This window comes from Thunnus thynnus, chromosome 24 (assembly GCF_963924715.1).
Source record: "Thunnus thynnus chromosome 24, fThuThy2.1, whole genome shotgun sequence".
Lineage (NCBI taxonomy): Eukaryota > Metazoa > Chordata > Actinopteri > Scombriformes > Scombridae > Thunnus > Thunnus thynnus.
The window spans coordinates 13950812-13977373 of NC_089540.1; the positions used below are offsets into that span (position 1 = coordinate 13950812).

The 26562-nt window shown below is 40.8% G+C and overlaps 1 protein-coding gene across 6 annotated transcripts in view; it reads left to right on the forward strand.

Moving 5' to 3' along the window:
* LOC137176873 (receptor tyrosine-protein kinase erbB-4-like) overlaps positions 1-26562 on the forward strand; it is a 273678-nt gene that overhangs the window by 59076 nt on the left and 188040 nt on the right. Inside the window, exon 2 of one of the 6 annotated variants that reach the window (XM_067582877.1) lies at positions 11884-11961. The exons of the other annotated variants lie outside the window; for them this stretch is intronic. The gene's annotated coding sequence lies outside the window, so the exon portion shown is untranslated. The remainder of the gene's footprint in view (positions 1-11883; positions 11962-26562) is intronic. 6 annotated transcript variants of the gene reach the window in all.

Sequence of the window (26562 nt, forward strand, 5' to 3'; positions counted from 1 at the left end):
AACCCTGCAAAGGAATAGCGGGTACAGTACACTGTAAAACATCATGCAGGAATTTGGTGAAATTAACTAATCTTTTACAATTAAATTAATGTTAATATACTGTATGTTTTATTAATTTCAAATGAAGGCAGCATAACATTTCAAGTTTTCATTTTCAGGCCTCTTTCAGAACTTATAATGAATTAACAGTGACGTCAATTGATGATTTGATTTATGTTCACTGAACTCATCAAATTTAATTTCTAAAAAGACGTGATTAGCGTATTAGCATATGTTCCAGCATGCATGGTTTTGAGGAATAAAACTAATAATAATAATAATAATAATTCTCGCCTAAAAATAACAAAGTCAAAGGCGAAGTGATTAGCCTCGCATACTGACTTTGTACTTTGTGCTTCAACATTAGCAGCAATAATGCTTCACGGCCTTTGTGCCAAATGAAAAACTGACTCTTCAAACCAAGAGAATGAAACAGAAATCTGACTGTAATGTTTGTCAGTATGACTAGAACTCGATATCTTAAGTGTGTTCAGCTTGTTTTACCAGGTTCAGTGAACAAAACTTATTTATTATTACGTTTAACAAGCCAAGAGTTCCAGTCTAGATCAGTGGAAACAAAAACTATATAAAAATGCAATGTAACCGGGCATGCCTGTGGCTGTCATTTACTAAATTCTTTACAGGTGTTTACTTGTTTAATTAGTTACAATGTTTGACTTTTAACTCTAAATTACCCTATTTATCATTAAAGCCTGAGGTCTTAAGGTTTACTGTTTTAGTGCCCACCCTCCTCTTGTGCCAGTGTTGAAATTTCACACTTGACTGCTCATTCTTATCCTCTCAGAATAATGAGCGCACAGCTCATAGTACTTATCTGTAAGTGACATTTTTATTGGGCGAATTAGTCTCAGATGTTACTATCTTTGGACAAGGGAGTGGGACCTCTGTGACCCTGTACGGAGAAAATCCTCCTCTCTTCAGCTGAACGTGATTAAGATGTTTTCTACTTTTCTGCCTTCTGCTTTCTGCTCATCATAGTTACTCCTTCATGTGAGAAATGCTGCTCCGCAGCCTTAAAAAGAAAATCATCTGCAATCTGTCCATTTTAAATGAGGTTGTCGAGACTGAATGTTCTCTTGCTTTGGAAAGATTTGTGTTTGTGATCTCTTTCTTACAAAGATCTTTCCCTCGTCCTATGCAGCCATGTGAAGACTGAATGAAGTCACTCACTCGCTGCTCCCTGCGTGATCCGATCAGCTTTGTTCTGGTCTGATGCTTGGGCTTACATATCATGGAAAGCGTATAGGACAGCTTTAATCTGTGTGTATTTTTTTTTTTTTTTTTGTAGGGCGCTCACACTCCTTCTTATCTGTGCATAAGGAAAAAAAAAATCTTCTTGCGGAACATCATACAGCTATTTAGCTGATCCATTGAAGTCTTTGAGCCGTGCGGCAATGATGGGAGATTGCAGTCAGTAGAAAAGTAGGCATTTGATGACCCCTGCATAATGGTGTAATGCCTGTAATTATGACAGCCGAGGATGGACATGGAGTTAACGGAGCCACCACATCAAAACACACAAACACTGGAGACCGCTGCGCCACCTCATCTAAGTCAAGGCAGTCGCCAGAAATAGCCCTGATTGGGCCCTGAATAATTCAATGTCATTTTTTTTCCCCCTTCTCTCCTTCTTCCAAAAGGACTGGGGGAGCAATTGATGAGAGCGGATGAATATTTAATGGCTCGGAGTCTCTTGGACAAGCCGGGGCCTGGGATGACAAGCTCCGAGAAATCAAACAGAGAAGAGGAGAATGAGAAAAGGAGGTTGCGCAGTGAGGGGTAGCACAAACACTGAGGGGGAGATATGAGTTCAGATGCAGGGAAAAGCAGATAGATTTTCGCCATACATCCACAAGCAGCGAGCTACCACTTTCTCTCGAGCATTTAACTCGAACCCCGCCGTCTTGCAGCGCCTGCTTAAAAGTTGAACACAAGTGTTTGATTGCCCTTGTGAAAAACTTTGATACTTAGCGATGCCCTTTTTTTTTTGCCTCAGTGTCACATTAATTATTAACTGATGGATGTTTTAGAGATGCGTTAAATGTTTTCCACCATGAATAAAATCTTTTTTTTTTTTGCGAGGGTTTCAAGCCAAAACGGTTTCTATTCCTTCAATTCTGGGTGCCTCTATTTCCTTTCAAACATATATGGTTAATTTCCCAGGAGATGCAAAACTATATGTTAGAGAGAGTTGCAATTTTACAGTGGTAGAAGATGGAGCAACAGAGGTCTCAGGGCAATATGACCCCAACTGGTCAGAGTCAGTGCGGCGCTGTTATTGAGGTCAAATCTGAAATTTTTTAAATATACATTATGTTAGCAGGTTACGTCAGCAGAAATCTCAAGATACATGTACGTACTCTGGTTTATTTTTAAATATATGAAGTCTCTGTTTAGATAAGATGCATTTTCTAATCATTCAGAGAAATCAGTTGACTGAGATACAAAGTTTTAAAGTCAGACAAACGTTCAAATCATTCAGAAAATCAGACAGTGCTCCAAAATATGTGTGAAGGCATTTTCAATTCATATAGAGTGAAAAAAATGTTAAAAACAGATCTGTTTGTTTGTGATGTATGAGTTTTACTATTGAATCATTCAAATCTGAAGCTTTATTTGGTAATAATGACTTTACGCCGCTACTGGCAGGTACCATTTGACATTAGCGGTAATTGAAGTTGTTTTCCACGTTAATTATACAGTACTGTAACGATTTCTTTTTTCATCCAGAATGATATATTTTAATGTTCTTATTAAGCTTTAATGCAAAATCTATTAAGGGGAGCAGAATGTTAGCACTCTAAATGTTTTCTCCTGAATGGGATTCATATTGGACACAGTGTCCTTCAGATAGATGTCTTCACTATCACAAAACTGTAAGTCACAACAGAATATTATCCAGTCTCAGAGCCCTAACTGATATGAAATCATAGACAATCTTACCTTCTTTGAGAGCTGGATTTGTATTTTGGGTCCACTGAATTTTCTTCCTCCCTAGTTATTTTACTAAAAGGGGATTTTACATAACAGTTGATGGGGAGTGATACTACAGCCTGTGAAAACGGTTGCATGATGTCTTCCGTAGTTTTTAGGGGAGCTTTGTCATTTCTGAAAATATTCAAAGCAATGTCACTTCAGGTGTGGAGTTTGAAAGACGTGTATGTTTACCAGGCAGAGCAGATCTAACACAAAAGACGCTATCGCTGTTGCACAATGAAATGTACTTTAGTATTCTTGGAGTTGGACCCATGCGTGGGACTAAAAGTTTCCCTTGCAAGTCACTCAATTTAATGGATGTGCAACACTAAATTGCTTCCCCTTTAATCCAGGTTCTGTATATTTTAGACCTATTCTAGCTGCTTGATATCTTCTATTTTATTGTATTTAGACAGATAATGAGCGTCTGCCTCTACTGTCATCATTTCCACATTTAGATACTGAGGTGCATTTGATGTTTGCAGCAAAGGCAGTTTTCTTTCTCCCCTCTCCCTTTAGGGTTTAGCTTTACTGTACGTGGTGTCAGAAATCATGTACCATATTGACCATAATAGAAGACAACATTTTATTCCGGAAATGACATATGAAAAAGTGGGAGTCGTCTTATATTTGAAGACTATTAAATGCTCACAAGAACGTAGACTTTTTTTTTTAATGGAGAGAGTACCACCATAACACTGGCTCTTATAGAGAGTGTTGCATTATGGGTTCTTTGTAGCCTTAATGTTGCTAAGCTAGCAAGTGTATTCAAGTCTGTTAGAGCCAGTTAGCACTAAAAGTGTTTCGTTAGCTCAGTTTAACTTACAGGAGTTTCTGAATTCTCGTGTAACGTGTTTTTCTACCGCGGATGGAAATAAATTCATGACAAGTGAAAACAAGTCAAAAGCATTTCCTAACATCTTTACCGCAAGAAACGGATTGCGGGCTGAAATGTCAAGCAGCCAAGAATTACTGCTGTCAAAGATGATAAGGAAGCTCAAAAAGATGAGTCTGAAAAACTCTCTTCTGCTTGGTTTAATAGTATCTCAGAGAAACTCTCCCAACAGGGAGAATGTGAAAGTGTGTTGAATCTTCAAAACATCCAAAAACATGTTTTGGAAAAGGGATTCGTCTTATAATCGGGGTCGTCTTATATTCCAGCCAATACGGTATTTGTTGTATAACATATTGGAAACACAGTAAACAGGCATATCATGTTATGGCTTATGACTTACCAATGATGTCTTGTCATATTTTTCCAGGTTTTACCTCCAAAGTTGTGATCTCATGTGGGATGGATCGACTGTTGTCACCAACAGAGCTAATTTCATAGAGTACATTGCATTACGCAGTGGCAACCATTATTGATTAGCGTTCAATCAGTCCACTTCTGATTTAAAGAAAGTTAAATTAGTTTTGTTACCTTTCCGCCCACACAGAAAAGGCAGGAGGTGAGATTAAATATTCGGTGCTCAGAGTGTTGATATTCATGTATATTCACCGCCGAGAACACTTTTTGAAAATGAACAATCACATACGGAAAGGTCACCGTTGTGCTGAAGTAGTGCATTATAGGAGTGGAATAATTGCTTTTCTCACATTAGTTCCTATTGTAATGAAATCTTGGCAGTGCCCGACACTGAATGACAGATTACGCCACGGTTCAATCACGCAAGTGTGGGTGTGGGGACGGTGGCGGTGGTGGCGGTGGCGGCGGCGGCGGCGGCGGCGGTGGAGGGGATATGGAGAGGGGGGTCAATTGGCTTTTGTTGAAAAGTGTGGCTCTCCCAAGTCTCTGCATAAATCATTTGTATCATTTTCAGTCCTTTTAACTAACAGCGCCACTTTCATCAAGGGTTTGTGCCGTTGCTCTCTAATTGTTTTGATGTGAGAGCTATTGTCTAAAGAGAGAGAATGAATAGAGTGTAATGATTAATGTGCCATATTTAAAGACACGTGGCATGGCTGTGGAGCAGTAATTTAGCGGTTCCTTTTTCCCTTTCTCTCTGTCTGTCATCGCTCGTCTCGAAATGTGGGTGTATTTGTGCGTGTGTGTATGCGGTGTTGTATGCGGCTAAGCGTGTGCTCCTGTGTGTGTCGTGTGTGTGTGTACTTGCATGAGTGCAGTTAAGCACTATTTCTTGGCGCCGCTCAGATCTTTGAAACCCAACTGTGTTAATCATGGTTTATGTGTGGGAGACATCAAACCTCCCTCTACTTCGCCTTCCTCACCCGCTGGGTTACACACACGCTGAACACACACAAACACACACACACACACACACATGCACACAAATCTCTCAAGGGCACCTTCGCCATAGTCCCCTTCATTTACAAGGCTGACCACGGGCGATCAGTTATACACTGTGGTTTCTCTCTATTGGAAAGATGAATCACTTTATCTAACCTAGACATTTTTACAGGAAGTATAACAACTCCTCACACGTCAGCACAGTATGTTTTCACCACATCGTGATATCCTCATACTGACAGGCCTCTTGCATATCCAGAACATCCTAGCAGGGAGCCCTAGCACATCAGGAAAAAAAAGGGGGACTGGAGACACTGATTAATTCGCAGCCTTTAATTGTGCAACCAGACTAACGTTGCTGACTCTGATGAAGACTCAGTGGGGTTTACTGTCTTCGCGCTAAGAAGCACCTGATTCAGCTGCATTTAGCTGGAAGATGCCTGTTTCAGACCTAGCACTTCATTTGTGCCCAGAGGCTTTCAGGGCAAAAGAAATCACCATCATCTTTATATCTGGTGTCTCGAAGGCCAGCCCGCTGGTGGATTTAACTTCAAAATAACTCCAGACTTTTTAACAGCGAGGTGAACAGCTCTGTGCTTCAATCCAGGATAAAATGAGCAGTCATATCGAGAGAAGTCTGTCTGTTGGTCTCCAGACAGAATGAAGTAGACAGTGTAGCACAATGAAAGAGGTGAGAGAAGGAGGAGAGATGAATAGGTAATTACATTTTTTCACTGGTGGCGTCCCTGCTGGTTTGTGATTCATTTTGGGGGAAATCCTGGTATATTTTTATAATACAGTAAATATGTTTTTTTTTCAACATACATGTCACAAGTTTGTTGTTGTGGTTACATGTGTACAAGATATAATACATGGCCAAAAGTATGTGGACAACAGAACAACGTATGTGATAAACACAGGCATCGATCTACTGTTTGACAGCCGCTACTCTTCTGGGAAAGCTTTCCACAAGATTTTAAAACCTCGCTGCAGAGTTCTGCTCCCATTCAACCAGAAGAGTGTTCAAGGCTTTCAACAAATTATTGCCAAAAAGTTGGAGACAGTCTCTAAAATATCATTTTATACTTCAGCATACAGGTTTCTCTTAACTGAAAATACAGCTCCAGATATGTGAAAAATGGTGTCTACATACTTTTGGACATATGGTGTACATCGTTTGGCCCAAAGAGGGCGCTCTAAATAAATCTGTAGAGCCCGCAACATGCATTACTTTTACACTACTGGTCTAATTTAGATGAAACGTGGAGGACGATGCATCTTGTAAATGTTCGACCTAAAGTGGTGCATATGGAGTCGCACGTCACATGTCACACGCACTTGTAGAGGTTTAGTTTCTGGAAACACTTGACCTTACTGCACTCATTTGTTTCAGGTCCATTGGCTTCCTTTCTTCGTCATGGTTGCCTGCTCCCACCGACGACAGCGTTAACAAACGCGGCGTGAGGTGTCTTCATCCATGTGGAACCCGCATGGAGCCCACTTTCACTGTTTACACAAATCCGACCTTTATGCTAATTACTTTTATGATGATAAAGAGACCAAGATGAGGAGAAGGAGAGGGAGAAACAACTCTCCCCGCCCCTGCAAACAAACACACATGCACACACACACACACACACACACACACACACACACACGCTCCCCCTTTCTTTATGCTGATCACAGCTTTCACAATTAGACAAACTGTGATAACGCCGTTTATGCAGCGGGGAGATCCATAGCAATTATGCTTGGAGGGCATTTCTCCTCCGGCGCAGGGTGTCGGATGTTGCTTCCCCTTCACACAGACGTCTACTAACTATACACTAATACACACACACGCTGTTCAATTCACAACTCCTCTTGGGAGGTGAGTAGGGCAAGGGTGCGTCCTCGATTCCCCGTTGGTCCGCGTTTAGTGATGCCACAGAGACAATGAAACAAAGGGGAATTCATCATAAAAAAGAAAGAAAAGTGCAAAAACAATGAATACCCAAAGTATGTGTATAGAAGCAGGGCAGTTTTCAGGGAGATATGGTAGTGTTATCATGTCCATATATGCATAGATTGATGTTTTTGAAGATATTTTGAAGAAAAACTCCTTAAACAGCATCTAAGCTAAGCATATGCTGTCAGATTGCTACAGGAACCAGAGCTCATTTTCCAATTGTGAGCAAGGCAAGTGGGTTACTGATGAACGAATGAGAGCTGGTGTGTTATTTTCTTCAGCTCCCTCAGTCTGGAGTACACATTACCTTCTTATTCACACCAGAACTGCTTCGCAATTTGAGGAAAACAAACACTGTGGGTTCTGAAGACAACATCATTTCTATTTTATGACTGTGCCTCGCCAGCTATTCCCTGACTGAAGTTAACTTTTCAGCTGCGTGACACTCGGTAAGGTGAAGCACACTCCTTGCCCCCTCCCACATGTGCGTCTGAGTCAGTGTTTTGTGCGAAATCAATGTTTCATCCGGAAAAAAGGGGAAGGGGGGGGGAGATTTTTGTTTTTCAGGATGAAGTAACTGATTGCGTGATTTGTTGATTCGTGAAACAGTCGATGAAAACATGACTTTTTGATTAATAATGTACTTGAGAGAAACATAAAAACATAACTCCCCTACATACACACACACACAGTTGTCAGTATTTATCCATCTGGACACTAGTTAGTGCATCCAGTGTTTCTGCCCACTAATCCACCATCCCCAAGGGCCTCGCTTGATGAAGATCGACGCATCACGCCGCCCCTCCCCACCGCCGTCCCTCAATACACACACACACACACACACACCTCGCTCTCCTCTTCATCCACTGCCTTGGTGCGTAGTCACGCCTGGTGCAGCATGAGCTTTTTGTGTGTTGGAGGAAAGAGAAGATAGACTCTTTTGATCACAGGATGCATCCTGCCTGCTGTTCCTCCTGCATCCCGCATCAACAGCCGAGGCAGTTGTTTCTCTGAAGGACACAAGATTAGAAGTTTGCATTGAAATAATGCGGTGAAGAGTAGCAGTGGTGCCTTGAGGGTGATGGATGGGCAAATCATTTATTTACACATGAGCAGGGTTCTACTGTCAGTCAGTTTTAGATTTTCCACAAACTTTTTTTTTTTTTCCTTATTTAGCAGGACTAAAACTTGGTGCCATTCTCTAATACGGCTTAGAGAACTTTTCAAGTTACCAGGTTGCTTTTTAATAGCTCATAAATCATTGAAAGTCCCCCTCCACTCAAAAATGTGTTTTGCTTATTGTTACATGGTTTGGATGTTTGAGCTTCACCGTACAGAATGATTTATGTGCGGAATTTGACACTAGGAGGATGTTTTCACATTCATCTGATGAAGGCGGAAAGTTTCTCTCTCACCAAAAATCTGACTTTAAGGGGCGGGCCTACGAGCAGGATTTGTGACATCACAACGAGGTTGGAAGCCAATCGTGGGCCATTATTCAGCTTACACAAGTGTGATGTGGAAACTTGAAGGCTCCAGTACACATACACTGAGAATGGACATCTTGTGTCCAGCAGTTAAACTTTTGAAATGGAAAATATTTGCGTATTTATTTGCATATTCATAGATTCTGGATTTTTTTTAATGAGGAAGAAGGAGGAGGTGTCATTTTAAGGATTTTAATGAGGTAATTGGACTTTTGTGTGGAAAAACCAAATGAGACACACATTATTATTCCAAGCAGAGTATTTTTATATATCTTCAAACATGTCTGGAGGGGATCTTTAATTAATTAATCATTCATAACAATAAGTTTAAGCTTACTAAGTAGGCTTTACTACAAGGTAGCAACCAAAACCTTGAAGGAAAATTTTGTTTTACTGCAACTTGGGCCTTATTTTAATAGTTTTGACTATCCCCACCACATTGATATTACTAATAACATGCAGCAGTCGGATGATCAAACAAGTTTTAAACAGCCAAACTTATTTGGAAGAGGACATGAAAGCAAACTGGAATTGTCATCATTAATCACAGTTCACAGACCAGCTTCATCCATCCTTTGAATGCACACACTTTTCTTTTGCATTGCATTACATTACATTACATTTCTTTTGCCAACGTTATAGTTGAACTCACTTTCAGTTTTACTTCTAATTTAAGCGGCTAAGATAATCTTACATAACAGGTTTTTTTTCATGTTTTTTTTTTTATAGTAGCAATGTACCAATGTTCTCATATCTTAGCAATACTTTGGTGAGTGCAACATCATCTTCACTGACAGTAATGATGGCCCAAACTACAAAAGTAAAGGCATGGAGTACAGTAAATTGTAATAAAGCAGAAATTTCCCCTGTCAGAACCCTTGCCCTGAGGAAATTTCCTATCCAATTTGTGCCCCTTTTTCCATATTGGATGAACCTAGAGTAGTTCTCTTAACAATATTTGTGTCCACAATACATAATCTGCATTTAAGGATTCCACGTGTCTGTCCCCTCTGTTGCTGTGTTTAGCAGCTGCTCGGGTGCCCATTCCCCTGCTTCCTCCCCCTATAATTCTCGGGCCGGCTGTCTCAGATTGATGCTGAGTGCATCGCTCCCAGATGTGGTTATTCGTGCCTCCGCCGTTATTCTGTTTGGGAAACTGTGTTCGTATTGATAGAGGCTCCATCTGCACGCTGCCTAATAAATGCTAAGAGTATAGAGGGAGTCAATCTCTGTCTGCGTTTGCATCTGTTAAAGTAACACCAGAATGGACCCTCTATATTTTGATAAGATCAATAGAGACCTCTTTCATCTCTCCTCACTTATCTGGCTGCAAAAAAAAAAAAAAAAAAAAAACACAGATCTCTTTCTCTCTCTCTTGTTTTCTCTTTCACTCTCACACTCTCTCTTTCATTGCCGTCCAGCGCATTGATGTTACAGATATGAAAACCTATCCAGCAACAATCCCCCTGATCTCCTGGCTGATATATCACAAGCAATGCCTCTCTCGTCTGATTCCAGCAGCAATAAAACACAATATTCTTCTTAACATGCCTACAGACACTGCAGTTTTTCTCCCTTCATATATTTGACAGATAAAACAAATCTTTATTCTCATAAAGTGTGCACTAAAAAAGAATGAGTTTTTCCCCCCGCAATTTCTCCTCAGTGGCTGCAGAGTACACAGTGCCATCTAATGAAGGTTCTGTATATTTTCTGAAATGAATGTGCCTGACTAACCACGTACACTGCTCACTTGAATCCACAGTTACCCTATCCAATTTGCTGAAAAACATGCACCTAACCAACCATTCAGTGCACATTACCACCTGACCAGGGAGCTGTGCATGCTCTGAAATCATCACACCTGACCAGACAATGAAAAGCACCATCTGACCAGCATTGTTCCTATTTTTTCCTGAGTAGGATCAAGTAAATGGGATATGTCTAATACCCAGTGACTCTGTAAGTCCTTTGAGCTTGCCAGGATCCCTTCTCCAACGCCTTTAGATGCAGGAAAAATCTCAATAGCCTTAACTAATGAAGCATCAATCTCTCCAGAAAACAATGCTCCAGGAAATTCTGTTTTTTTTGTTTTTTTTTTATGTGGGACTGCCTAATTGGACAGAGACCTGCTGGTCAGAGCCTCGCAGCGGGTTTCATTCCAGTGACGGGCGGGAGGCTCCATGACTGAATCCAGATCCTCTTCCCTTCCTAATCACCAGCTAAAGGAGAGTGGAAATTTGCCCTCTGGCGGGAAATAAGACCAAAGTACCTGCCATGCCTTCGTTAGCTGTCTTTCTGTGCCCGGGCTGATGAAATCGAGGTCTGAATGTACTAATGAGAAATCAATGAGTGCACGGCAAGAACCCCGAGGCTCCCCTGCTCCTGCGGTGTCATTCTTTTATTCCCCGCACACACGCCCTCTCTGTTCCTGTCTTTCTCACTTTATCTCGCTTTCCCCTTTCACTTTCGCCTTCACTGCGTGGCGGCTTTTTGTCATATTTCTCAGAATTTACTTTATTGCGATAAACATCATATGTCTCCCTTTGAAATAAAGATCAGAGTGGCTTATTTACTTTACTGGCCTATTTCTGCTGCAGAAATCCAGAGCTTTGAGGGAGTGTCTGTGTGTGTATGTGTGTGATGGAAGTGGTGTTTCAACCATGCGTAAATGCTCCAAATGTCTGAGCATGGCTGTGATGGCGATCCTGCTATCTGCACCCTGCACTGTATCTGTAAACTAACAGATATGTTTTTTGAAAGAAAATTGCTTTCACCGAAACAAATCACCCAACTGACAGGAGGGGACTGTCGAAAGAAAAATTCCTTTTTGAAATGCTGTTATTTAGCGCAGGAGGCCCGCATGTGTTATGCTCTGTCATAAACTGCAGCCAACTTCCACTTTTGTTTCCTTTTCTGTTATCAGAATGTGTAAAAACACTCCAGAAAGTAGTCATTTGATGGATTTCAGTCTCTTTCTGTAACAACTGTGGAGAAAAATAGCCGCGGGTTGTCTAACAATTTCGATACCTACACTGCATTTACAGCTCATACTGCAACACCATCTGTGAGTTTCACTCTTGAGGGATATTAATTATGAATACTATGACACTGACATGATGATCACTCTTTTTTTTTTGTTGTTGTCTGTTCTCCTCTAGGTAAGCCATGCATCCCCTCTCTTCCTCCTCCCTCTGAATGCAGCTGCAGAAGGTGCCCCTGCAATAGTCATGAGTAATGTATGGCTTATTTGTTGTGATTCATCCTAATTATGTATGAGCATCATATGGTAAATCTGGTTTATGCCATAATTCATGAAACACTATGGGTTATTCATTGTGTTTATGGTCTCACATAGTTGATTGGAATGCAAATTCGATCATTACTTGCTGAGTGAGAGATAAAAAGGGGAAAAAAGGCAGTGGGCGGGTGTAATAGTTACTGATTTGTTGACTGCAAACAATCCCCTTGCATGCTTAAATACGGTTTATTTGCAGATTTCGGTGCATTTGCATTTCTGAAATCATTTTCTATGTTTCTTCAAGAAAGTACAAAGTGGTAAACTATTGGTAGCGCTCTTTAATAACTTTAAATGTAGGTTATGTCACACATTGTTCGCCTTTTAAAACATTCCTAAAATGTGCTATGACTTGAAACAATGCAAACAAGTCTGTACTGTACTTTTTTTTTTTTTTACTGCTTCAGTTGTATAGTTACACATTAATGCATCAATATTAACAATCCAATTATGTATATGTAATGATATAACATTTAAAATAGCATTTTCTCAGCAGAACCTTTGATGCTTAAAGGGCCTATATGTAAGAATTTTAGTTTTAAAACATTCAAAAATTAACTAAAATGATCAAAAGAATGTGAAGAAATAACAGTTTTGACGTCATATTAAAGACATCTGTGTATTGTGTTGCAGAGATATCTACTGAAGTTAGCACACTAACCAGCTGGCCCCGTCTGTCTTGTCTCGTTTGTACCTTAAAAGGCAATAGTGAGTCACTGTAGCATCCACTCAGTCCACCATGAGAGGATGAATGCCCTTGGGGCAGCGCTACTTCCTCTTTCAGGTTAGATTTATTCAAGCAAAGTCCTAATTACTTAGTTTGCTAGCTAACAGATCACTGATAATATTGATTCTAAGGTAGTGTAAAGTAACGGACATCCCAACCTTCTGGTGATTTGCTGCCAACAGTTGGTTTGGAGTGTGGAGTATGAATTAAACAGGTGGCCAGTTCTTACATATAGAACCTTTTAAGCACGCTTTGCTCATAACACTTATAGTTTGACTTTCAAATGATAGATTTGACCTGTAATGGAGTATTTTTACATTGTAGCATTGGATCTCAGCTCTTCTTCCACCACTGGTCCTTTTAATGCAGGTCTAGATCCTTCATTTTGACGTGGCACAATGGAAAATCAACCCGAAACATCAGCTGTCAGAATCATGACAGAATAGTGACGAACCTGCTAATTGTCCCAAAAGAATCTGTTTCTTTCGAGAACATTTTTTGCCTGCCAAACATTTCTCAAATGGCAATCATTCCCACAATGCTGTGATAGTGTGCCAGTCAAAAACATACACTTTACATGACAATTGCGGGCACCTTTCTGTGCAGCGCAGATAACAGTGAGGAAATGAACTGACCCCCATCCTCCCTGTGTTTCCATCAGCAATTAATTAATACCTGCCAAACATTTGAACCTCTCAGCTGCTTTTCATTTTTGTCTAATTACGGAGCCGTTTGACTCTATAGATGTTTGCATGTGTGCACACCCACGCACAGTTTTGCATCCTCTCTTTCTCTCACTTGCATACACTCTCACACACACACACAGAGAAAAAGCTGCTCTGTGGTGGATTTTGAGGTGATTAGCCGTGCGGCATTAAGCGGTAGCCTTGGCTGGCCCTCCTGATGTCGCAGTCAAAGCGGGGTCACTGTGGCCCGGGTTACACCAAGGCCGCCATCAATACACTATTAAACCCATTTGCTCCTCTTCGATCTATTTTGATGTGGGCTTCATTGGCCTGTTCTCTATAACAGTAAAGATCATACCCGCGAGAGTCAAGTCCTCAGTGGCGACAGTCGTTTACATATTTCTTTTGAAAGGTGGATATTCACTGCACCATTTGTGGAGTTAATGAGGCTCTAAGTCGCTGTCAAAGTCAAATTTTCAGCCAGATTTCTCTCCTCTCACACTGAACTTTTAAATTTACGGGGGATCACCAAATGAGGGCTTAAAGAGAGTAAGATTCAGTTTAAGATCTTGCTGTAATATTTGTGCAACTATTTTTCATTTACCTGATTATCATTTCTTACTATTTAAACTCTCAAGAATAGTTCAAATCAGGCCAAGCTATCATGTTGACTTAAAAGGAGTCTGTTAACACCAGCACGCTGTGTACTGCTGAACAGAATATTTAATGCATGCACTGACTTTACTACTAGTCTGAAAAAACACTATTGCTCTCAGTTATATTGATGGAAAATGTAACCTAGAGCTTGTGGCAGACTAGTATGCCTCGCGCTTGAGTGACTTCTTCTGTATTGAGTATCAGTGCACATTGTGTTTTCTTTTTGCCTCTGGGCACTCAGGGCTCTAAACAACGTCGACCCTATAACTCCCTCAAGCACTGCAGACTAAAAAAGGTGTTATACGCAGTCATGAAGTTCATAGGATGGATTGTCATAGAATTCTGTACAGACATTCACATTCCCCAGAGGGTTAACACTAATGGTTTTGATGATCCCCTGACTTTACCTCTAGCACCATCAGCATGTTTCTGGTTTGCAGTGAAATGCTTTGACCCAAGTATTGGATTGAATGCCTAAAATTTGGTACAGATAATGTATCCATGGTCGTCACAGGATGAATCCTACTGACTTGACCCCTGACCTTACCTTGAGTGCCTCCAGCAGGTGAATGTTTTCACTTATTCTGGGAAATATCTCAACTTATACAAGGATTGGCACAACATTTGGTGCAGACATTCACTGTTCCTAGATGATGTGCCCCAACTTTGCCATGTTTTAGGTATACGTTTTTTAGCCATGCTATCAGCATGACTCTATGGATGGCAATGCTTGTCTGTTGGTTGGACCACCACTTTGGCCCAGATTGAAACATCTCAATAACTATTGAATGGATTGCTATAACATTTATGTACAGGCATTGACGGTCCCCAGTTGATTCGTCCCAATGAGCTTGGTGATGCCATGACTTCCTGTAGTGCCACCGTGAGGTTCGTTTTCCTGGTTTTTAGGGAATTATTGGATGGATAACTATGAAACTTGGTTTAGACATACCTGGCCCTCTCTGGATGAATTGTAAAAACTTTGGTGATTCTTTAACTTTTTATCTAGCACCATTATCAAGTTAAAACTTCACTTTGATTTATGACTTAATACTTGCGGAACTAGTGATGCTCCCATCAGCATCAGCTATACTTTGTGTTTAGTTCTAAACACTAAACACGAAGTACAAGTAGAAAGGATAGTGTGTTCTTATAGGAGATTAGCAAATATTTGAATTCTAAAAGAAACTAAAGACTGTTATCTGGCTCATAGATGAAAATTTAATGATGCCTGTAGAGAGTTCATTAACTCTCAAATTCAAGGAGTTCTAATATTTTATTTCCAAACTAGAAATGACACTCTTGCTGTGTGACAATGAAATTATCTAAGGCACAAGGAGTTCTTTAATATTTGATTTCTTTGGAACTTTGTATCTGTCTTTCTTCCTCTCTCTGGCTGTGCCAGACAGTCGGAAAGCGTTTAGTAATACAGACTGAACTTGCAAAGGTCATTGGATTTGTTATTTCAAACCAGAAATCCAATAGTAACCCTTTTTTTTTTAAAAATGTGGCCAGAAATATTCCAGACAGCCTCCCTCCAAACTTCAAATCATACAGTGAATTTCAATGCTTCACAAACAGTTCAGAGGGGCAGACAGAGGATGCAGCAGAGGAGAAAGGATATAAAAAAAAGGCCAAAAGGAGAAAATTGATTTCAAGTCCATGCTTCAGGTGTAGCTCAGGATGGACAGATAGCATTTTAATACTGTGTAGCTGATGCCAGTGAAGCTAATGTTGAACTTGAGTTTAAAAGTGGATTTTTATGCTTTGGTGCAAAATGAAGATGTCATTAGAGAAGCTGCTTTTACAGGACAGTTTACCAAGTATGGCCTGTGAAGCTGTGATTAAACTGGTCCCAGTGGTCGGAATAGCAGTTCATTTAACAAAATTGATTCTTGTGGACTGTAATGAATCAATTAAGGGCTTATTCCTTTGGTTCACCTTTGAGAAAATGATTGTTGTTTCAGGAGTAGTCAACCAGAACTTAAATGACTCTTTTCCAAAACTGTTTAATCTAATTCAATTTCATTTCCACAAAAAAAAAATCATATTTCTGAACAAAAATAACAATGGATTTCTGAATTAACCCATCCCACAGATCTTTCTTCAGGACTTCTTGAAGAATTAAGGAATAACTCTATTGGGAAAACCCCACTGTGCTGATACAAAACCCTCCTTCTTACCAAAACAACACAGTTCAGTATGAGAGTGTACTCAGTAGAGTCAGGGTCTTGCCCCTGTCCTAATATCCAGTCCCATATTGATTTATTTGTTAAATCTTACAGATAAATGCTTTAAAGTGGCAATCCCATGATTTTATATTGCACCTCTATAAAGTTAGGGGACTCATGAGAGAAAGACCTTTTAAATAATCGTTAACGTCAAAGCAGCAGAGCCTTGGATATCTGGACTTTTAATCTCAAGCAGGTCCTCAAAGTACTGGATCCTATATTTCAATATGCGATTCACAGCATCTTTTATAAGACTCTCCTTGCCTGATAAATGCCCAAATCTTTCGAACTCCATGCCCCCATTTCGTAATACAGGCTTTCTGGTAATAAAAATAACCTAAGATAACCCTGATTACATCATGAGACCAGAGGCACAGGGGTTATGATACAGCTGGTTTTTTACAAGAAGAATATTAGTTTTTGGGATGAGTAAACTGAACTTGATGTTTGAAATCAGCGGAGCATTCCTTTAACGATGTAGCTTGCAAGCACCTTTTGCTGGTGTTTGAATTGCTTTAACTCGCACAAATTCCTCAAAGGAAAAAAAAGAAAAAGAGAAAATTAAAAATCCTGTTTGCTTTGGCAAGAGTGCATTTGGCAAAAACATCTCACACATAACTGAATCAAGTGAAGAAACTGCGTGTCAACAGTTTTTTGAGCAGCTGTTTGCCGATTCTCTTTGAGCCCAGATTGACCCTTCATGAAGTTTCAAAACCAGGAACATAAGTGGTGTTTTCACAGTATGTTACCCCCTAGCTACCATGTTAAAGTCTAAGAGACGTCCCCTGTGACTCTGCAACTTCAAGCCATGTCTAGAAATCAAACACATCGAGGAGCGAGCTCACATGTTCTGCCACCCGGCAGTCTCACAAAAATCAAGAGAGGCAGGGTTCAGAGCAAGGGAAATATACTTCCTGTCTTTGCCAGCTTTCAGCATGGTATACATTAATTCAAAGTCAAAGAGGGGAAGCGGTGGAATTAAAGCACCGGCATCCCCTAAGGACAATAAAGAATTGAGGTGTTAGGGAAGAGGGGGAGAGAGACCGTGGAAAGAGAACAAGGGTGATGAAGTAAAAAGGAGGGAAAAGTAATACAGAGGTGGAAATCTTTTACTATGCTCATTCTCTTCTGTAAGGCGGCTCCCATGGCAGAGAGACAAAGAGGGCATGTGTGGAATAGCTGATGAGCCCCCCGCTGCTATTGCACAGACAGACAATGACTCCTCCATATTGCCCAGAAAGGCTGTAAAAACGCTGGTCATCAGTTCAGAGATGACGGCGGTGAACTTTTGGCCCTGCCATGACCAATGGGCTGGAGTGGGCCCACACTGAGCTGAGACGGACCACCTTAAATCAACTTTCTAGGGATCAAAGACACAGATTTTGCTGCTGGCTGTTCACGGTGTGTAGAGATAATGGTGGATTGGAGTTTGGAGACTGTTGCTGAGTTTTCACACAAGTTAGCTTAGAAAAGACTAAACGAAACTCATTATCGCATCTCATTTTCAACATAAATTTTGCTTTAAATTGTACTTTCTCCAATTTATCAATCACTTTCAGTAGATAAACAGTCTGAAAGTCATCCTGAAATGTCTTTGGCTTTTCAGTGCAACTTTTGTGGTTGAATGTGCCAGACCTGATCCTTACTTGACACAGTATATTGTTATGCAAGTCTCCCAAAATGAATAACACAATAAGTTGTTTGTCACTGCCCTCTAAAACCATTACAGATGATGATGGAAAAACTATTCGTATTACTGTTTTCTGATCTGCTTTATGGTGTTTTATGGTTATTTTATTGTTTTTATAGGGACACGTACAGTATATAGCAGGGTCTAATGCTACATACAACCTAGTTTGCATTGCTCGTCCGTCACTACTAGGCTTTTACGTGCTATGTTAGCCAATTAAATATATTAAAGTGTACATTCGTGGTAGATTATTTGGAACATCAGTGCCACATTTCTGTAGTTTATCTTGTGATTGTCGCACCAAAAGATGTGTAATGTTTTCTTCATTTATGTATCACTTAAACTCTTGGTAAGAGAAAGTTCTGTGGCGCCACTGTATAGCAGTATTATTTTTTTGTCACTTTGACATACAGAGTGATTCATAATTTATTACTCATGGTTAGTTAATTAGTCCTAAATACTGTAGGTGAAGAGTCCTCGGAGGCACGCCTTTATTATGAATGACTGTAGAGGGAAAACTTTTTTTTCTTCTCTTGACTGTTTTTGCAGCATTTCAAAAGTTAAGGTGAAATTTGCATACCGTCAGAGTGCGATAAAGTCAATGTGAGTCTTGGGAGGTCTTAGTAATGGTTGCCTCTTCTCTCTTCTCCTCTCTTCCTGCTTTGACATCGCGTCCCAGCGGAGCTCCACCAGGTCCACTCATAAAAGAACAAGTGTGCCTGTCCATATCTTTGACAGCCACACAGGCTGAACAAAGACACGCAAACACGCACGCACACATTCCGGCGTACACTTGTCATAGTAGTCTCACTTGATGCAATCCCTTGATACAACTCACAGATAACCGTGAAAAGTGTTTTACTCAACCCCTTAAAATACACACACACACACACCTGACACACAGGAAGACCAAGCATATTATATCAGCCCTCTCTAGAGTAAAATCCACTTGAGGATATCTGAATGAAAGTGCAAGAGGCCCAAAAATAAACTGTTTAATGTGCCAGGAAGCAGAGCCTCTTCATATGTAGGCCTGTGTATTGCTATTTAAAATGTTTGGCTCCGGACCAATAACGATGAGTGACCGCGGAGTGGCTTTGGGCTGTGTTTGTGCAGTAACTTAACATCTACAGTCCTGGGAGATTGGGGGGAAGAAGGGGATGAGGGAAGGGAGGAATGCGGCGCATCATCCATGCCCTGCCCTCTCTCTCTTTCCCATCCTTCCTTCCATCCCTCCCTTTGTCTCCACAGGCGAACTGCAAAGTGATGATCTCCCTCTTTTTCTTTTCCCCCCACCTTCTCCCTCCCTCTGTCTCAGCCTCCTCCGCTCCCCAGCAGCCGAGGCATTCACGCGCCACATAATTGCTCCCTTTCTCTCCCAGCCCCTCTCTCTTGCAAGGTCACTCCTCTCCCATTGTGTTACCTCCCAAGTCACTCTCAAAAGGCTCATTCGGATCAGTTATGGGGCTTTTGTAAATATTTAGTGCGGGCATTTGCTGCGCACCACATCATTTTCACTTGCTATATAATTCACCGGAGGATTACCAGGCAGTCGGATCGCGTCCTTGATGCAGAGATGCAGCGGGGGCTGTGCATGTCCATCACCTCGGTCACAATAAATACATAAATACAATACATTACTCTTTGGTGGATAGACATTTATTTCAAATGATAGAATTACATACATATGTGTTTTTTGCAAGGTCACTTTGTTATTTTTATTAAAAAAATACTTAATCACTGTCGTAAATAGTAATTACAGTTGTTTAGTTCAGTGGTTCTCAAACGTTTTCAAGTCAAGGACCTTGAAACTGATAAGACGTTGTCCCAGGGACCCCATCTGATTAGATTTTTGCTTTTAGATGTTTTATTAGAGAAAGTGAATGAAACACAGCCAAAATAGTCATACATTCTGTCGTGTTACTTATGGATGGAATTATAGTGAAAATAAATTACTCCCCTTTATGCTGGGGACCCCTGGAAAAGTGGAGTCCCTGGACTCCAATTTGGGACTCACTGATTTAGTCTGTCAGTATCAATATATAGAATGGTATTTAAAGGTACTCTGTGGAGTTAAAGGCACCCTGTGGAGTTTTCTTGTAAACAAAAAGTTATACATTTTGTGTTTCCTTGAAGCCTAATAAACACGTTGAATGTTTTTCCGTCTTCATAGAATGTTTGCTGAGCCAAACATTTGAAATCTGCTTTGTTTACATCCATGTTTGCTAGCTAGCTAGTCTTCTTGATCTCTGCATTTGTTGGCGCATTGCTAAATTTCTTGACACTCTTAAAAATATTGGTCCATAGTGCTACTATTGGTAAAAAAAAAAACTCCACAGGGTTGTACCTTGAAAAGCCCTCTATAGAGCCAGTGTTTGGTTTGTCCATTCTGGGCTACTGTAGAAACATGGCGGTGCAACATGGCGGCCTCCGTGGAAGAGGAACTGCTCCCTATCTAGATATAAAGGACGCATTCTAAGGTATCGAAAACACAACAATTCTTATTTTCAGGTGATTATACACTGATTAAAACATACTTGAATGAATATTATATTCCATTTCTGCCAAGTCTATTCTGCTGGATGCCACTAAATTCTGCACACTGCACCTTTAAGGCATGAGCTCTTTGTCAACAGTTTTGTATATTATTTACGGTAGCATACATACTTTTTGATGACTTTAGTCTTGTGTCTTTGTATGTTATTGCTTGATTCATTTGTTGATTAGTTAATCTAAAGTACTTGCCAAACATTTAATAATCAGTTGATTACCATTAATATAATTTGTCATTCATGAAGCAAAAATGCTAATTATTGTCTTTTACAATGCAAAAATGTCAAATATTTGCTGTTAACAGCTTCTCCAACGTGAGAATTTGCGGCTTCTCTCTGTTTTGTATCATTGTAAATTGAATAAGTTTGAGATTTTGTCATTATCATGCAAATATCCTAATTATGTCATTTACAAAGCAAAAATACTAAGTATCTGCTAGTTCCAGTATCCCAAATGTGAGAATGTGCTACTTTTCTCTTTTGTCATTGTAAATCAATTTGGGTTTAGAACTGTTGGTTGGACTAAAGAAGCCAATTGAAGACTAAATTCTTAATTGACTGATAATCATTAGTTGCAGCCCTAATGTTGTCACTGTTTTTGAAATGCTACTTTTAGACTAAAACAAGGCAGACTGACCATTTTACTTGCATTCACTGTCTGGATCTACAGTATATGTTGGCTTTAAATAGTCTTTAGTATTACCATCATCATCATCTACAAGCATGATTAAACAACTCATAAACATGTAAAAATGGTAGCTGTAACTGTAATTATGATGTGTTTCTGTAACCGTACAGTAAGAACTTCATTTATTGAAGATTACAGACTTTGCATCGCTGTGTGTGTCCATGCGAGAATTCTAATGTGTGTACTTTGCCATTGGCGTGATACAAGTTCATGGAGGCTCAATAAATGGTGTGGTAAACTGTGTCAAGCGAAGCGCTCTCAGCGAGTGCATGAGATTGGTTGATAGATAGATTTCACACTCTGGTGGCTCACTCTTCATGTTGGCTTCACACCAGCTTTGGTGTTTTGTCAGGGAGCATAACAGGTGATTATTCCACTCGGCTTACACGGGGAGAGGGAGGGAGGCGGTGGCAACGTGGAGGAGGGGGGTATGGGAAGGATAGTGAGAAGAGGATATAAAAGATGTAGGGAAGCAGATATGGAAAACCTGTGGTCCAGAGATGGGAATAACTAGCCTTAAAGGTGACTAATGGTGACATATTTGTCTTTACAGGTTAAAGTTGAAGCTTCTGTAGGTGGAGAAGCTTTTATCAATGATCACTTATGCTCACTACCCAGCTGTTCTACTTTTCTTTTTTTACAAGATCTTAATAAAGCACATAAAACACACAAACAGAATTTCATAAAGCCCTTGAGAGAAACTCACAAACAAAGCTGAGATGACTGGTCACTGAATTAATATGGTAATTAATTAATAAAGAACCACTCTGATAACCATTTAAATCATTTTTTAAGAAAAAGAAAACACCTCAGATGAGAGAATTTGCTGTTTTTCTCTGGTTTATATCAGTTTTAAATGAAAAATCTTTGGAGTTTTGGTTGCACGGACAGTAACATACATACAGTAACAAGCAAACTAAGGATGTAAACTTGTGCACTGGCTAATTAAAATGCCCATTTTCCACTATTTTTGGACAGTCCATTGACCAACCAAAAATCACATTCTTTTTCCAAACTCCACCTCCTCCTTCGTCCGCCATCACAACCTCACTTCCTGTGAAGCCTCTCGTCTCCACGCTTTGCCTCTAACCTCTCGAACCTTCCTGCTCAGTTGCCACTGCAGCCCTGCCACGCCGAGCTTTCGCCTCGAAGCAATTAGTCAGAGAACTGTAACCAGTCCATCGAAAAAACCTCTCTGACCCCGCTTGGGCTTGACGGATTATGCGGGAGGGGGGGGGAGGGGGCGTGCAGACATACAAGCACCTGGCTATTTGAGTGACAGGTGACACGGGGTGCAGCGAGACGCAAACGTCTGAGGTGGACCCACCCGTGCCCTTCCTCCCACTGGAAGGATGCATGTTGGAGGAAGGCATAGTGGCTGAAGCCCTTTATAATTGGCAGCAGACAGGCTACACACATACATTTAAAGGTGTATTTAAACATGATAGAAGAGAGAGATCAACAGATACACACATACATAAAGCGCAGGTATGCACACACACACACACACACACACAAGACATCTACTGCACTGTTTTTCAGTCAGGGACACACACACATACACACACACACACAGGATGAATGACAGGGTCAGGCAGCTTTGTGCGCACTTGATGTGGGAAAGTTCTTTCTTCCAGTTCAGATCCTCCATATAAGGCTGGACTAGACTGGCAGTGGGGAGCTGTTACTCCCTCAGCTCCCTATGGACTCTCTCTCTCTCTCTCTCTCTTCATCCTTCTCTTCCTCTCTAACAGTCATTCTTGCTCATGTTTTCTCTCTCTCTCTCCCTCTATCTCTCTGTCCACCTACCTCATTCTCTTTCCTGCACACACACACATACAGTATACACGCATATACATACATAAAATTATGTATGTATACGTGTGATGAGGTGATTTCATATGCTCGAGCGGTGCTGGTGTTCACATTGATTTTGGTCAATGCTTGACTAATGCTAGTGTGCAGAGCCAATCAAGTGTGTCAACTGTAGAGAAGGGAGAAGCACAAAGGTATAGAGTGAATAAAGAGCAGGTATAGAGAACAGAGTGCAAGCCTGGACAGCCTGTGCCTTTTTAATTCATGTTAAATCTGAATAAGCAGTCGCTGGATTTTAAATTTAACGATATCAACATATAAGAAAGTAATGATGACGATCCAGGCACACAAAAATGTAATGTGCACATTGAAACCACCGTTTAAGTGTCAGTATGTGTCAAATAAAGTGCCGTCTCTCCCACACCTTACTTACTAACATCAGATTAGAGGGAGCTGCCGCCAACAGCTTTTTGAACTTTCCAAAACCGGCAATCTGACAATCATGCCCACTTCACGCAGCAGTTGGCCAGGTGTGCAGCGGCAAGAAAATATAGGCCTAGAGGATTTCTTTTCTGCCTTTTGCCCTCAACCTGCCTTTGAGTGTGACTATTTCAAACAGATATAAACACTTTTGCCTTCATATGTGCCTTTAAAGGGGACATATCATACACATTTCAAGGTCTATATTTTTATTCTACTGGTATATCTTTAATGATTTACAGTTCAAAAAACTCCTTATTTATCTTATACTGACCCTTTATGCAGCACCTCAGTTCAGCCTCTGTCTGAAACAGGCCGTTTTAGCTCCTGTCTCTTTAAGGCCCCCTCTCCTGATGAGCCCACTCTGTTCTGATTGCTTAGCTTTCAGTAGCTGCATTTTGGTAGACTTCCACCAGCTCCGGAGGTTATGAAAACAACCAACCTGTGGAACAACCTTAGCAACAACCTTAGCAACAAAGGCTACAGAACAGACAGCCGTTTGTGGGCATAGAAGAGGTGGTCAAAGCAGGCTGAATCCCTGGCTCTTGACCTTCAGGCAGCATGTTTTCTGAAGTTGGACCTTTAACTGTGTTTAACATAGACATTATGACAGCATAAATGACAGAAAATTACAGAAAGTTCCAGGTCATGCCACAATGTGACACAGCAAAAGTATTTTGTGCTTCACTTCCTCCATTTTGGACTTTCTGGTTCTCTCCATTCCCTTGTGAGCAGGGTTTAAAGTGGGATTTGGCAGGTAGAGGAAACCTAAGATCCAGTGTAGCGTTGCAGCAGGGAAAAATGACTCACCTCAAAAAAACTCCCAAACTGATTTGTAGTGTGAGCTCCAGTGGACTTGTTTTCTTTGTGGACTGGCTATATGATCAGATGACCTTCTTTCAAGCACCCGATTCTGTGTTGTGGCTCTGGGCTGTGCTGCATTGAATAAACCAGATAAGTTCAACAGTGCATCATTTACATATCCATTGTCTGACTAAAAAAAAATTCTAAATTGAATGATATTACTTATGCAAGCTTTAAATTTTTATCATTATCACAGATTAATGTTAATACTGTCTAATTGGGAGATACTCATTCCACTTTGAGGACACTTTATGCTTCTCATATTAGCAACGGGACCAGTGTGGCAGAGCTAAAATCACCCCTCCACCCACACTGACAGCAAGCACAGACAGACCAGGGGAGGAGGGCCCTTGTAGGGGATTCCTGACAGTCATCGCCAGCACTGCCGGTCAGAGTGATAAGTGTTCCTGGCTATCTCCCTGGCCTGCTTGCAATGTCAATCAGGAACCCCCTTAGCAGGGTGTGTCAGCTACTGTATCAGTAGCTAGCAAGACAGATAGCCAAGTTGCACATAACACAGCTTGTGTGTTTTGTGATAGTTGTTGAGCTCTCTTTGAAACGTTGCATTTTGAAACTTCAGAAAAAAGCAACTCCGCGTTTAGGCTCGCTCCCCTTCTGAAGCTAGCTAGATGCGCAAGTTTATGGACATCTGCATGCATGAACCCACTGAATGGAAGCGATGAAGAAAAAGGATGCATGTTGAGTGTGGGGCCATGGGGTGACATCACTTTTTGATTTGTTGAGTGAGTTTCTCCATGGCATCAGCTGGAAGGAACGCCAGACTGCAGCACACGAAAAATGAACTCACTTGACATCATTATGTATAAAACTGCCAATCAGATTTATTTAATAGAAGGTGCTGGAACACCGTTCTAAATCTAAGGTGTAGATTTTAAGAGAAAGCTAAACAAAAAACAATGACTTGGCCTCTGTAAGCTAATCCACCAAGTTCTGTGATTCTGTTTAAAATGAACAGATTTTGGGCAGAAATGTTGCTTTTGTAAATGCTGGTGTGACCAAGCCCTACATCTGTGTATAACCTCACTATGTTGTGTAATGCACGTCCCAGATCTCTTCCCAGGAGCCGCACAAACACAAACCTACAAAGTGATGGGAGATCTGCTTCACTCCTGTTGGTGCCAGTTGGTTGTAGAGGCTGTCCGACAGACTGTGTTAGGCTGAAATGTTCAATTCTCCCCAGTTTATTGAATACAATTGCATTTTGGCAACAACAGTGCGTTAAGCGTACACTCCTCCTTACCGCTCTCAGTCTATCTCCTTTTCCATTTCTACTCTCAGTCACTTTTCCCCTGCTGCTTTTCCAGCGCAGATGGCTGCTGCAGACGGTGGCGTCAGTGTGTGTGTGTGTGTGTGTGTGAGAGCAATAACACAGATCAACTGCACCGTAGTACGCATGTTGGCCCACAATGACAAAAGAGGACACATGCATGCATACAGACGTGTATATAGTACACGCACACACATACTTTTTTGCACATATGCGAACACACAGATGTACACACTTGCAGACACCGGTGGGGAAACCCTTGTTTATCTAGTTTCTTCAGTCTCGTCAGTGTCTGCTGTAATTCAGTTTAGAGTCACTCACACATACGCACTTGCACAATCACACACACACACACACACACACACAAACACACTGCAACCGTGTGAAATCCATTGCAACGGAAATCCTTAGTGAGAAAACTGACAGCAGGCATAAATTGCAACTCACTTTACCTACGTATAATAATGACGTAGATGTTAATACAGTTCAGCATGTTTATATATGTGTGTGTGTATTGTTGCAGACTGTATTCACTACAATTTTAAGTGGGGGGAAAAAAAGACAAAAACACATACTGGATGTTTACATCTGCATGCAAATTTTTTGGCAACAAACAGCTTTCAAAGTGCTGTAAAAAAAAAAAAAACGTGGAGTTGTGAGTGTTTTTGCTGCGGATGCCTCTGAATTTGGTCCCACTGGCGGTGTTGTCGACTTTCCTCTCTTTCCTCAGCTGCAGTACACACAGCGTCACCTCGGGGATGCTCTCACATAGAGGGCGCCTAATGAATGTGGAGAATGAGAATACCAGTTTGATGAACTCTGTTACTCAATTAGTGCAATTAATTTTCCTGCGGCGCCTTTGAG